This window comes from Hippopotamus amphibius, chromosome 6, assembly GCF_030028045.1.
Source record: "Hippopotamus amphibius kiboko isolate mHipAmp2 chromosome 6, mHipAmp2.hap2, whole genome shotgun sequence".
Lineage (NCBI taxonomy): Eukaryota > Metazoa > Chordata > Mammalia > Artiodactyla > Hippopotamidae > Hippopotamus > Hippopotamus amphibius.
Genome location: NC_080191.1, coordinates 2983387 through 2997409, shown reverse-complemented (window position 1 = coordinate 2997409; position 14023 = coordinate 2983387). Strand labels below are relative to the sequence as shown.

The 14023-nt window shown below is 47.1% G+C and overlaps 1 long non-coding RNA gene across 1 annotated transcript in view; it reads right to left on the bottom strand.

The window, feature by feature from the left end:
- Positions 1–955: 955 nt before the first annotated feature.
- LOC130855988 (uncharacterized) overlaps positions 956–14023 on the bottom strand; it is a 51634-nt gene continuing 38566 nt past the window's right edge. Inside the window, exon 4 of the long non-coding RNA XR_009054410.1 lies at positions 956–1012. This is a non-coding gene — a long non-coding RNA (uncharacterized LOC130855988). The remainder of the gene's footprint in view (positions 1013–14023) is intronic.

Genomic DNA, 14023 nt, shown 5'->3' with positions numbered 1-14023 from the left:
CCCAGTCCTCTAAGGCATCTTCCATCCTCGAGTTGGATTCCCTTTGTTATACAACAATTTCCAGTAGTGGCATTATTTTTAAGGAAAAAACCCAGCAAAATCAAACTCCATATACATTATCACAATTAAAATTACTCTTGGGACTTCCCTGGTGGTGCAGTGGTTAAGAATCTGCCTGCCAACGCAGGGGACATGGGTTTGATCCCTGCCCCAGGAAGATACCACATGCCATGGATCAACTAAGCCTGTAAGCCACAACTATTGAGCCGATGTGCTGCAACTACTGAAGCCCACACGCCTAGAGCCTGTGCTCCGCAACAAGAGAAGCCACCATAATGAGAAGCCTGTGCACCACAATGAAGAGTAGCCCCTGCCCGCCAAAACTAGAGAAAGCTCATGTGCAACAACAAAGACCCAACACAGCCAATAAAATAAATAAATAAAAATTAATTAATTAATTAATTAAAAAAATTACTCTACTACCAATTCTAAAACCCAAATCAAGTTGTAGTTCAATAATAGATACTAAAAATTTAGCAAAATGCTAGTCATTTGAGAAGCTGGTTCATGTCTTTATCACTCACAAAATTTATTTTGGTGCATCCTCAAATAAGATTTTTTAATAGATTCTTTTTTAAATACATGGGTGGATGGGTGGATGATTTTGATTACGTTTAGAAGTAAGCACTTGAGTTTTAGAGACACCCACCCTCACATGTAGAACAATATCCCCTCCTGACAGGAGAGACAGCAGTAACACACAACCAGCTTCATCTTCCCAGAGAAAAGGCTGTCACGTGGTCAGTGTAATTATCACGCCCACAGACTTAGAGATTCTTCAGGGAATGTCTTGGGAAGGAAGACCACTTTTCACCACACTCAGTCCTGGTTTGGCTATCAAGCTGATCAATAACCTGAGGTTTTCAAGGCCGCACAGAAGTCTTCTGTCACTTACCCAGGGAGGGTGCCGCTGAGATGCCTCTGGTGCGGATGCTGGGCAAGACATCAGAGTCTGTAAAGAACAATAAATGCTCAGTTCCGACCATAGGTGAGCTTTGAAGGAGAGACGCCTCACTGCACAAAAGCATTGCACAAAAATAAAACACTTCTCATTTGGAGATATTATCATGTATTTCAATATTTCTGGAATTAAAAACATATTCTTGCATGTCTGTGTGGTATTTGGTAGTTAACATAACTTTTCCCCACTCAGATAAATCTAGTCTTTATATCTGTCTAGGTTCTCTACATATAACAGATGCCTGCACGTAATAAGATGCCCCAAATGTACTATTATTTCATATCATTTTTAGAGGAAAATTATCTCTGGTTCTTGAAGTTCTTTTATGTGAATATTAGTGATGTACAATGTTTGTAAAACACAGAGCTTAAGAATCCAAGAGCCATATTATTTACTGCTTCTCAGAATACCTAGATATGCTTTCAACACAGCCCTCTATTCAAATTAAGGATGGACAGACAGACTGTCAAGAAAAATAACTTATCATTAGAAACGTTGAACTAGGGACTTCCCTGGTAGTGCAGCGGTTAAGAATCTGCCTGCCAATGCAGGGGACACGGGTTCGAGCCCTGGCCCAGGAAGATCCCACTTGCCACGGAGCAACTAAGCCCGTGTGCCACAACTACTGAGTCCACAAGGCCTAGAGCCTGTGCTCCACAACAAAAGAAGCCACTGCAATAAGAAGCCCGTGCACCACAACGAAGAGTAGCCCCCACTCGCCACAACTAGAGAAAGCCCGTGCACAGCAATGAAGACCCAACGCATCCAATAAATAAATAAGTTTATTAAAAAAAAAGTTGAACTAATATATTTTGCAATTTCATATTCATTAAAACTGGGTCAAATCAAATTAGACTATGTTTAATATAATGGTAATTATTTTTTTTCATTTTTGAAGTTAGAGAAGTTTCACTATTCCTGATAAATCAACAACAAATATTTTTTCCATTTACATTTAAGGAAAATGCAGATTTCAACATTAACTATCCACTACAAGTGAGGGTGTGCTATAACTGAGTGGATTGACAAAAACTTCACCGCCAAACTCTAAAGGCTTCAAAATTGTGAAAGATAAATAAAAATGAAAATTTTAAAGAAGTGGAGAATAGAAAGAGGTAAAGAATGGCCAGATAAGGGTCTTATAAAAGAATCTCTCCCATGTTTCTGATACGTCCTTGGTGTTTTAGAAACACGAAGAACTTCTTATTACTATTGTCCTAGATGCAATTGTGCTTCCCTCCGTCCTGTCTGAAGCATCAGCAGATCTCTCTCCTACAGTGTAACATTTAAGGGTCCTCCCAAATTTCAGGGCTGTATTATTGAACTAAATGCTGCGGACTAAGCTTCGAGAATTAGACCCTGCCGTCTGCCGATTACCATCCTCTGTAAACAGACTCACCTCGGTGCTTAGCCGAGTGGCTCATCTACCACTCACCCCAAAACAAAGGCAACGAAAGGAAAGAACTCAGCTCTGGAGAGCAGCTGAGGAGCTAAAAACACTCTATGGCTGTATTATGTTAACATATTTTAATCTTGAGACTGGCACACTTTTGTTTACCAACGGGAAAGAGGGAAGAAAAAAATTCACTTGATAAGAATTCACAGGGCAGGTGATCGGCATCGCTCGAAGGTTAGCACTAGCTTAACGGGAAGAGACGCTTCTCTGAGAAACCCCGGCACGGGCGGGCCCCACCTGGTCCCACTCGGCGCTGCCCCCCAGCACCCACGGGCCTGCGTGTGGCTCCCGTGTTCACTGTGGCCGACGGCACAGGTGCGGCCCCCGCTGTGCGGTGCAGGCTGCCATCTGGGCACTGCGGCAGCTGGGCTGAGTGGGACCCCCCTCCGGTCCTGCTGGGCTCTCAGTTCAGTTACACCTTTGCTTCAAAACCTCAACTCAGACAAACTTATTTTCTGTCTCACATATGTCAAAACAACCAGCAGTCACGGGGCGTTGCCTTCTTTTTTTTTCCCCCTGCCACACGGCATGTGGGATCTCAGTTCCCTGACCAGGGATCGAACCTGTGCCCCTTGCAGTGGACGCTCAGAGTCCAAACCACTGGACCACCAGGGAAGTCCCACGGGGTGTCATCTTATCATACAGCATCCTTCAGGGCATGCCTATAAAACACAATCTGAGGGGCTTCCCCGGTGGCACAGTGGTTAAGAATCCGCCTGCCAATGCAGGGGACATGGATTCGAGCCCTGGGCCGGGAAGATGCCACATGGCTCGGAGCAACTGAGCCCGTGAGCCACAACTACCGAGCCTGCACTCTAGAGCCTGTGAGCCACAACTATTGAGCCCATGGGCCACAACCACTGAAGCCCGTGTGCCTAGAGACCGTGCTCCACAACAAGAGGAGCCACCACAATGAGAAGCCTGTGCACCTCAATGAAGAGTAGCCCCCACTCGCCGCAACTAGACACAGCCAATAAATAAATAAATTTTTTAAAACCCACACAATCTGGCAATTAGATAAACACACACGTCTGTGTTTACCTGAATGTGCATATTTTCTCTACTCGCTCAACAAGTATCTGCTGAGTTCTTCCTACGCACCCAGCACCACTCTGTGCATTGAGGACAATAGGGAGCAAATGGATAGAAATGCCTGCAGGGAACTTGTGTCCAGTTGAAGAGAGACAGACGTCAGACAAGAAGCAAACAAACAAGTCAGCTCGCAGGCAAGGCAGGCCCTCGGCTTTCACAACACGTGAAGCCATCGGAGGGTCTGGGCGGGAGCTCACAGGAGCAGGCTTGCATCCCTGAGAGCTGGTCTCCGAAGGCAGGCCCAGCTCCTCTGTCTTCACACAGACACGCGGATGCTTCCACCAAGAGGAGGGATGCTTTCCCCTCCACTCGCACCTGGGCAGCCCTGTGACTTCCTGACTCACAGAAGGTGACAGAGTGAAATTCTGAACTTCCAAACCCAGGCCTGAAGAGCACAGCCAGTTTCTGCTCCTCTTTCTTACAAGATGGCACCATTTGGGAATCATGGACTCCCTGCCAGAGAGAGAAAGGGGGTGGTGGGCAGAGAAAGACAGGGAGGAAGACGGAGGGAGAAAGGGGCAGAGATGGAAACACAGAGAGAGAGACAGAGACGGAGAGAAAGGAGAGGTCTAAAGCCACCTCGGATGTACTAGAGTCAGCCTAGCTCCCAGCTAGATCCTGTCATGTGATTGAGCCTTGGGGAGACCAATGAAAGAATCCTCCACTTGAGCCCCACCAACCCTTAGAAATAGTCCAGTGTTGTTTGAAGCCACTGGGCTTGGGGGCATTTTGTCGCACAGCAGAGACAACTGAAACGCACAGCATTGCTCTGGCGCTGGTCTTAGGACGACGGGTGAGCCGGGACCCAGCAGTGAAAGCAGCAGGGGAGGGAGGGAGGCGAGCCCGGGAGTCGTTGTGAGTTTACAGGCGCCGTTACACATGCTCAGATTCTGGAGCGAGAGGCCTCGCGGGAGGATTCTGTTAGAGAGCGTTCACGTGCAGGCAGAACTAGTCTGTGGCTTCCTCGGGCGTGTTCTGCAAGGCGCCGGGGGGACTGCTGGCACATGGTGTGGGAGCTGTGAGCTCAGCACCCGACGGCTCTTCTCCCTCAGAAGCAGCAGCGCAGACGTCGCCCGCATCCGCCACCATCAGGCGTGCAGCGGCAGACCCACGGTGCCCCAGAGCACCTGCGGGGGCTTCTCACCCTCAGTGCTGGGGTGAGCGGAGCCGCCGGAGGCACCGGTCCCCTGAGGACGCCAGGTAGCTGGACTTCCTTCCAGCCCCAGGTACAGGCGCTGAGACCCCGCGGCAGGCAGCCAGGAAAGCTTACTTCTTCAGACTCTTCCCGAGTCATCCAGCGGTTTCTTGGAGATGAACCTGCTCGTGGGTTCTTTCTAAAGGCTGAACAAAGGGCCAGGTCCCCTCTCGTTCTCAAGAAGCTGGTTCTATTGATTTGCTCACAAAGGGGACACAGCACGGAAAGGTGAGGAGCCGCTGGGGAGGATCCATGAGGGTGGTGACCTCAGGGGACGCAACCTGTGAACGGTCATCAAACCCGAAGTTCACGTCTCCCCGGGCCTTCCTCCAGGGAGAATGCCCTCAGCCCGTTGGCCGATGTCTGAGGGGAGCGGTCAGAAGGAAGACAGATGCATCCCAAGGGGTCATGACTGTGGCTCCAGACCCCTGCTCTCGGCCCCGATCGGGCTCTGGCCCGGAGGCTCCACGCTCCTCTCCAGGGAATCGGCTGAGGAACTGGCTTTGTCATTCCCTCGGTTTTCCCAGGAGTCATTCATCTCATGAGTGGAGCTTTCCCGGGCACCTACTGTGTGCCTGGAAACGTTCTGCTTCCCAGGTGTCTGCAAGAAGCAATTCTTTTGAAGAGCTGGAAAACCGATGCTCAAGTCTGGCTCTTTGAAGGCTAACAGTTGTGAAATGATCTGACAGGCGATGTCCCTCCCAGAGCCGCTCACAAGCTCCCTTTTTGGGAATCTCTTCTCTGAGATGGTTTATGAGATGATAAACACGGTCTTTATTTTCCATTTCATCCTCCCCCTCCGCTCCCCTCCCCTGCTCTCTCTCCACCTAAGTGTTCTCTCTTCTCCCGCGACAGCGTTCACTCACAGCCTGAACTGGTGCCTGTTCTACATCTTGTGCTGCGGAGGCAAAGCAACGGGTCTCAGCCAACCGAGCAGAAGACCAGCTGAAGGCCGACGTGCCTCCTGAGAGCACCGCGGACGCCCGGGGAGGACGTGCGAGGGCTGTGCTGATGCCGCAGCTGTTATTAGTAATAACAGGATTCGAGGCTAAAGTCAAAGGCCTGCTGAAGATTCAGGGTGTGTGCAGTTCACGGGACCTGGAAGCATATTGAAACGCCTCTGGGAACTAATTTCAGTCACTGCCCTGTGCTGGGAGGGCCCCATTCACACACACGCTTGTTCACACCGCACAGAGCGGTCTCCTCCTCCTCTCCCCCTCCTACCGGCAGGAGAGGCCCCTCGCAGGCCCACCCCTGCAGCCCCCAGGCTCAGACTTGGGCTAATGAACCAGGGTCAGCGTTCGCACAGGGGGCAACTGCTTAACCCCCAATGAGTTTCTCACAAACACACGCCACTGGCCGCCAGGTGCCTGGACAGGGCAAGTCCGCTCCCACCAGTAAGGAAACAACACGGAGCCTGGCCACCTGATGGCTGACTGCGGGGCAGGGGTCCTACAGCAAGGCCGGTGGCGGGGGGGGGTGGGGGGGCGGACAGGGAATGCCCCCACCCCCAGGGCTGGTGTGCAACATGGAAAAGAACCACCTTCAGGGCTTCCCTGGTGGCGCAGAGGTTAAGAATCCGCCTGCCAATGCAGGGGACACGGGTTCGATCCCTGGTCCGGGAAGATGCCACATGTCTCAGAGCAACTAAGCCCGTGCGCCACAACTACTAAGCCTGTGTGCCACAGCTACTGAAGCACACATTCCTAGAGCCGGTGCTCCACAACAAAAGTCACCACAATGAGAAACCCATGCACTGCAATGAAGAGTAGCCCCCGCTCACCACAACTAGAGAAAAAGCCTGTGCGCAGCAATGAAGACCCAATGCAGCCAAAAAATAAATAAATAAATAAATAAATCTATTTTTTTTTAAAAAAAGAAGGAAATCATGGTCTTTAAAAAAAATAAAGAACCACCTTCAGAGACAAGCCCTGGTGCTCATTGCTTAAAGGTGGGCAGTTACCCACTGGCAGATCCAGAAGTGGACTCTACATTCCTACAATCCAATGGGACAGGTAAACCTCTGAGCCGGGTGCTGGCCAGGGGCCCTGGTGCTCACACTCTAGCTTGCATCAGAATCACCAAGGGGAGAGGGGTGTTTAAAACAGACTGCTGGGCCCCAGCCCAGAGTTTCCAATTGATTCAGTATGGGTGTTGTGCACCTGAGAATTTGCATTTCTAAGAAGTCAGCTGGGGTTGCTCTGGTCAGGACAGCTCTCGGAAACCACTGATGCTGTGTAGGCACGGGGTCAGGTGTGCTGCTGTCTAAGGATGGTGCAGAATCTATACCAACACATACAAAAAAGTGCAGATTTGCTAATACGCCTGCATCTGTGCCCACAAGTACTATTACATCATTCCCCACCAAGGCAGTCCACCTGTGTGGTCAAGGGCTGGGTGTCGGGATGCAGACACGGGGCAGCTGGCAGAGGGGCCCAACTTACAGCAAAATGTCAGGTGACCTCATCCTAGGCCTTCAGAGCTGTCCCCAAACAGCTGAAAGTATGACTCTCGTGTCTGTGAAAAGCAAGATCTATGTGTATGATTATTTGGTGATATAGAAAAATCAACAAGGTGATGAAATAAAGCCTTTAGGGATGCATCACTGTAATTCAGCCAGCTGCCCAAAGTCTGACTTTGAAGGGGGCAGTCCCCACCCCGGACAGACACATTTTTGTGGCCAAGCAAACCCCATTCTCTGCTGAAAGGGCCTCTAGAGCTGCTCCCTCCGTGTCTGGGTTTCCGGGAGGTGACACACAGCCTCTCAAAAGAAACCTGCGGCCACATGGGCCGAGTGGCTCACCATCTACGTGACCTGGTTTCTGCATCTCAAGGGCATCCTTTCCGGAACCTCTGTGAGACTTACTGGCTAAACGTCCCCGGCCCCTCACACCAGCGACCGTAGTCACACATCCACTTGGATGACCTCACCCACAGAAACCACAACCCAGCGCACCGTGGTTTCAGACAGAAAACGTGAAACGATGCAGGCAGAAGCGGTACACCTGCCCACACTGCAGGCCCCAGACGCGAGCGTAACTCTGCGACGGGCTGGCCACGTCCCAGGCTGATTTTCTGTTTCCTTAATGTCCTCCCTGCCATTCTCCCAAAGCCTGGCTCACACTCATTTATCCTCTCTGTTGACAAACTGCTGCAGCAACCACCTTCAACTCATTTTGGATTTAATTTCAAGTGACACTTCTCCTTTTCATGTTAAAAAGGGTCTTGCCTCATTTCAGCTTTATTTTTTTCTCGCCTTTCTGTGAACAGTCTCCTCCTTAGGTTGGCTCTGGAGCAACTATATTGAGTTAGAGAGATGTTTGCCTCCACGCAGGCAAACCAAACAGGGGCTCCGAGGCCGGCCGAGACCCACGGGCCAGATGAAAGGCGGGCGGGCTTTCTCACAGCTCAGTGCGAGCTGCACCCGCCAGGCTCCACGTTCACCTGAGGGGTCCTTGTGCAGAACGGCTCCTGGTGAAAATACTTACGTGTGGCCAAAAGCAATGATCAGAAAGGGATGTTCCAGCGTGAGAGTCACTGTCTTCTATCATTTTTTTAATTGGGAAATTTAGAAAGAGGCCATCTTATGTCCTATGTTTATAGAACATAGAAAATTATGTTCTATGGTTTATAGTTCTGTTTGTTTCTAATAAACGCTTTACCTTTCAGAGCAGTTTTAAGTTCACAACATAACTGAGAGGAAGGTACGGATTTAGCACAGCCTCCCTGTTTATCAACTTCACTCACCAGGGACCTACATTTGCTACCAAGGATGGACCTACTTTGCTGCAAAGTCTGTAGTTTACATTAGGATTCACTCTTGGTTGTTTATGGGCTTGGACAAACGTATAATGACAGGTATCCAGCATCATGGCATCATACACAGCACTTTCCCTGCCCTAAAAATCCTCTGTGCTCCCCCACCCGTCCCTCCTCACCCCAACCCCTGGCAACCACTGATCTTTTTACTGTCTCCACAGCGTGGCCTTTTCCAGAATGTCACATAGTTAGAATCATACAGTATGTACACTTATAGACGGGCTTCTTTCACTTAGTTATATGCATCCAAGTTTTCTCTATGTCTTTTCATGGCTTGACAGCTCTTGTTTTTTGTTGTTGTTGTTGTTGTTTGGTGTTGAATAACATTCCATGGTCTGGATGTACCACAGTTTATCTATCACCTACTGAAGGACATGCTTCCAAGTTTTGCAGTTATGAATAAAGCTGCTATAAATACCCATGAGCAGATTTTTGTGTGGACATAGTTTTCAACTCCTTTGGGTAAATAACAAGGAGTGTGATTGCTGGGTTGTATGGTGAGAGTGTGTTTAGCTTTGTGAGAACCGGCCGAACTGTCTTCCAAAACAGCCGTACCATCTGCATTCCCACCAGTGATGAAGGAGAGTTCCTGTTGCTCCACAGCCTCACCAACACGTGGTGTTGTCAGCATCCCAGGTTTTGGCCCTTCTAATAGGTGGGAAGTGATCTCTCACCATTGTCTTAATTTGCAGTTCCTTGTTGACATACCACACGGATATTTTCACACGCTTGTTTGCCATCTGTATATCTTCTTTGGTGAGGTGTCTATTACAGTCTTCAGACCAGTTTTAAACGCAGTTGTCTGTTTTCTTACTTTTGAGTTTTGAGAGCTCTATATATATTTCTTTAAATTTATTTATTTATTTTATTTTTATTTATTGCCTGTGTTGGGTCTTCATTACTGCATGCAGGCTTTCTCTAGTTGTGGCAAGCAGGGGCTTCTCTTGTTGTGGAGCACAGGCCCTAGGCACATGGGCTTCAGTAGTTGCGGCATGCAGGCTCATTAGTCATGGCTCACGGGCTCTAGAGTGCAGGCTCAGTAGTTTGGCGCACGGGCTTGGTTGCTCCGCAGCATGTGGGATCTTCCCGGACCTGGGCTCAAACCCGTGCCCCCTGCATTGGCGGGCAGATTCTTAATCACTGCGCCACCAGCAAAGCCCTGTATATTTTTGTAGAATGCCCCTTTGTGAGATGTCGTCTTTTGTGAATATTTTCTCCTGGTCTCGTACCTTGTCTTCTCATTCTCTCAACATTGCCTTTCCCAGAGTTTTTATTTTCAGGGAAGCCAAGCTTTTCAATTATCTATTCCCTGGATGGTGCCTTTGGTGTTGTATCTAAAAAGTCATCACCATACTAACGTCACCAAGGTTTCCTCCCACGTTACCTTCTAGGAGTTTTACAGTTTCGCGTTTTACATTTCGGTCGATGTTCCATTTAGAGGTAATTTTCGTGAACTGTGTAAGGTCTGTGTCTAGGTTCCCTTTCTCGCGTGTGGATGCCCAGTTGTTCCAGCACCAACGTTGGAAAGGCTATCTTTGCTCCACTGTACTGCCTCTACCCCTTTGCCAATGAGCAGTTAACCATATTTATGCTTCTATGTGCCTGTCTCTGGGCTCTCCATTCTGTTCCACTCATCTGTTCGTCTGTTCGTTCACCAACACCACACAGTCTTGATTACTGTAGCATTGTAGGGTAGTGTCAGTCCTCCAGCTGTGCTCTTCTCCTTCAGGACTGTATTGACCACTCTGGTCTTTGCTTCTTATATAAATTTTAGAGCCAGTTTGTTGATACTCACAAAATAACTTGCTGGGGTTTTGATTGGGATTGCACTGAATCTATAGATTAGATCAAGTTGGAAAGAACCGATATCTTGACAATGTTGAGACTTACTACTCATGAACATGAAATATCTCTCCACTTATCTAGTTCTTTGATTTTGTTCATGAGAACTTTGTACTTTTCCTCATAGAGGTCTTATCCACATTGGGTTAGAGTTATACCTAAGTATTTCACTTTGAGGGGTGCTAATGTAAATGCTATAGTGTTTTTAATTTCAAATTCCACTTGTTCATTGCTGGCATATCGTAAGGCAACTGACTTGTATATTAACCTTGTATCCTGTAAGCTTGCTATAACTGCTGATTAGTTCCAGGCAGTTTTTTTGTTGTTGTTCTTTCGGATTTTCTAAATAGATAATCATGTCATCTGTAAACAAAGACAGATTTATGTCTTCCTTGTCAATCTGTATACCTTTTATTTCCTTTTTCTTGTCTAATTGCGTAAACAATGACTTTCAGTATGATGTTGAAATGCAGCTGTGGGAGAGGACATCCTTGCCTTGCACCTGATCTCAGGGGGAACGTTTTGAGTTTTCACCATTAAGTATGATCTTAGCTGTAGATTTCTGTAGATAGTCTTTATTAAGTTTAGGAAATTCTCTTCTATTTCTAGTTTACTGAGAGTTTTCATCATGAATGGGCATTGGATTTTGTCATATGCTTTTTTTTTTGCATCTGCTGACATGATCATGTAATTTTTCTTTTTATTTTGTTGAGCTAATAAGTTACATGCATTGATTTTCAAATGTTGAACCAGCCTTGCCTGTTTGGGATACATCCCACTAGGTTGTAGTGTACAATTCTTTTTATACTTTTTTGGATTTGATTTGCTAATATATTGTTGAGAATTTCTGCATCTATGTCTTGAGAGATATTAGCCTGTAGTTGTCTTTTCTTTTTTTTTTTTTGGCTGCATTGGGTCTTTGTTGCTGTGCGGCAGGGCTTTCTCTAGTTGTGGCGAGCTGGGGCTACTCTTCATTGTGGTGCACAGGCTTCTCACTGCAGTGGCTTCTCTTGCTGTGGAGCACAGGCTCTAAGCTCGTGGGCTTCAGTAGTTGTGGTGCACAGACTTAGTTGCTCCTCGGCATGTGGGATCTTCCTGGACCAGGGCTGGAACCTGTGCCCCCTGCATTGGCAGGCAGATTCTTAACCACTGCGCCACCAGGGAAGTCCCTGTAGTTGTCTTTTCTTGTAATGTACTTTACATCATTTTATTAATTAACATTAATATTGAAGTTGGTGGACAAATGTTCACTGGTCACAGGACAGGCTCTGTCTCTGTGCATTTCTTGTACATCATTGGGTAATTTCATGTTCTGCCCTAGAGAGGTGGTACAACAGTGTGGCTAGCTCTATGTGCTTTGGAGTCAGGCTGGATTTGGACACATGGTCCATGCTGTGCTAACTGGTTTACCGTGGGCAAGTGAGTTATCAACTTTCCTCATCTGCAAAATGGGTTTGCTAAAAAGTAGTAGGTATACCATCTCACAGGATTTGTACAAGGACTAATTGGGATACTCCATGCACAGGTGCTTGATATCACATTGATAAATATGTAGTGTTATGTCTGTGGTCATCTTGCTACCCCATATCTTATTGCTTCAACATAAGAACCATTTTATTCTTATTATAATATTTTATGTAGAATACTTTTTACTTTTAGTTTATTCTCTAAAGCCTTTTCCCGTAGCACTGTAAATATCACAGATTGAAGTGTGTGTCTATTTATTTACTTATTTATTTTATAAATTTATTTATTTATTTATTTATTGGCTGTATTGGGTCTTCATTTTTGCGTGCGGGCTTTCTCTAGTTGTGGAGAGCGGGGGCTACTCTTCTTTGCAGCATGCAGGCTTCTCATTGCGATGGCTTCTCTTGTTGCCAAGGCAGAGCGCAGGCTCTAGGAGCATGAGCTTCAGTAGTTGTGGCACATGGGCTCAACAGTTGTGGCTCATGGGCTCTAGAGCACAGGCTCAGTAGTTGTGGCGCACTGGCTTTACTTGCTCCGCAGCATGTGGGATCTTCCTGGGCCAGGGCTCAAACCCGTGTCCCCTGCATTAGCAGGCAGATTCTTAACGACTGTGCCACCAGGGAAGCCCTGTGTAAGTCTTATTTAAATTCAGCTGTGTTATATATATACTTATACTTACGTATATATAAGTATTACCATCTCCTAAAAAGCTACAAAATGGAAAACTCTAATTGCAGGATCACACATTAACAAGCACTTACATGTGTATCGTGGCTTCTGGTTTATGAACTAGTGTATATACTCAAACTGTCTTCTGGACAGGGGATTTTCTGTATAGTGTGTTCTTCACATCATGAGTTTTTGTTTTTCTAGTTGTTTTTTGCCTCTGTATTTAGATGATGATACACTTTGAACTGGAAGAAACATCCACTGAGGTGGATTCACCTAGCACCCCCCTAGGTGAACCTCCATCTCAAACCTGTATTCTCAGGGCAGGTGGCATGGAGGGCTTGGCTGAGGGGAAAGGGGGTGGTAGTGTCCAGTGTAGGCTTACACACTTTCAAGTTACCAAAGGTCAGCCTGCACCAAGGATACACCTCAGTCATTAAAAAAAATTCCCTCTTACATTGAACTGGAATTTACTTCTTTCTGGTTACTTCCCACTGGTCCTAGTCTGGTCTCTGAACCTACTTAAATGTGAAACATATGAAATATGCTTATTGGAATATGAAAGAAATTTGAAACCTGCATGAGAACCCCAAGTGTCTGAGGCCACGTATGCTCCTCTTAGGTGCATCTTCCCAGGCTCAGGTCACCTGTTTGAGTCTTTCCTGTGCGGAAGTTTCCAGAACCTAACTGTCCAGTCCAGTTTTTTTTTTGTTTTGTTTTGTTTTTCAAGGGACATTTTCGTCTTTGTCTTGAAACTTCCACAAAAAGGTTTTGTCTACCAAAACCTTTCCCACTCTTGCCAGTGTAAATACTTCTACACACACATGTACATGTGGACAAAGAAAGTTCATTCAGTTCTTCTTTGAATTCAGAGGGGCGACCAAAGGTCATTAACATCAAAACAGCTTTTAATTTCTTCCATTTCTGCAGAGACTATAAAGCCCTACTTTTAGGGGGATTGTGATTTTTTTCCAAAAGCTCCACATTTCTAACATTTGAGAAAACCACCTTTCCTAATTTAATATGTAAGATTTATCCTGGCTGAAAAGTGTTAAATGGAAGCTCTGCGTCTGCGGTCATAAGAGCATTTTTCTACTCTCCAGAGAACGCAGCACATTAGATGAAGGTCTGCCGCAAATTAAGCTTCTAGCCAACTCCAACCATCTGACAGAGCGGCCCCCAGAAACCCTGCCCTGCGCTCCTGACACTCAGGTGTGAAGGCCCGGCCCTCCCGGCTCCTCTAGGAGGGCCCCGAGACCTGTGCGCGGGCCCAGGCACCGCAGGGACAAGAGACAAGCCAAAGCACCTGCCCTCCACCAACGCCTTTGAGTACCACCTGCGCCCACACAATATTCTGGTAAGAAAACAGTTCAGGACACAACATACCAAGTTGTTCAGAGAAAGAATTTGATAAAAACCTTACACAACAAAGTAAAACACTCTTCACTTTTGTCTTTAAACG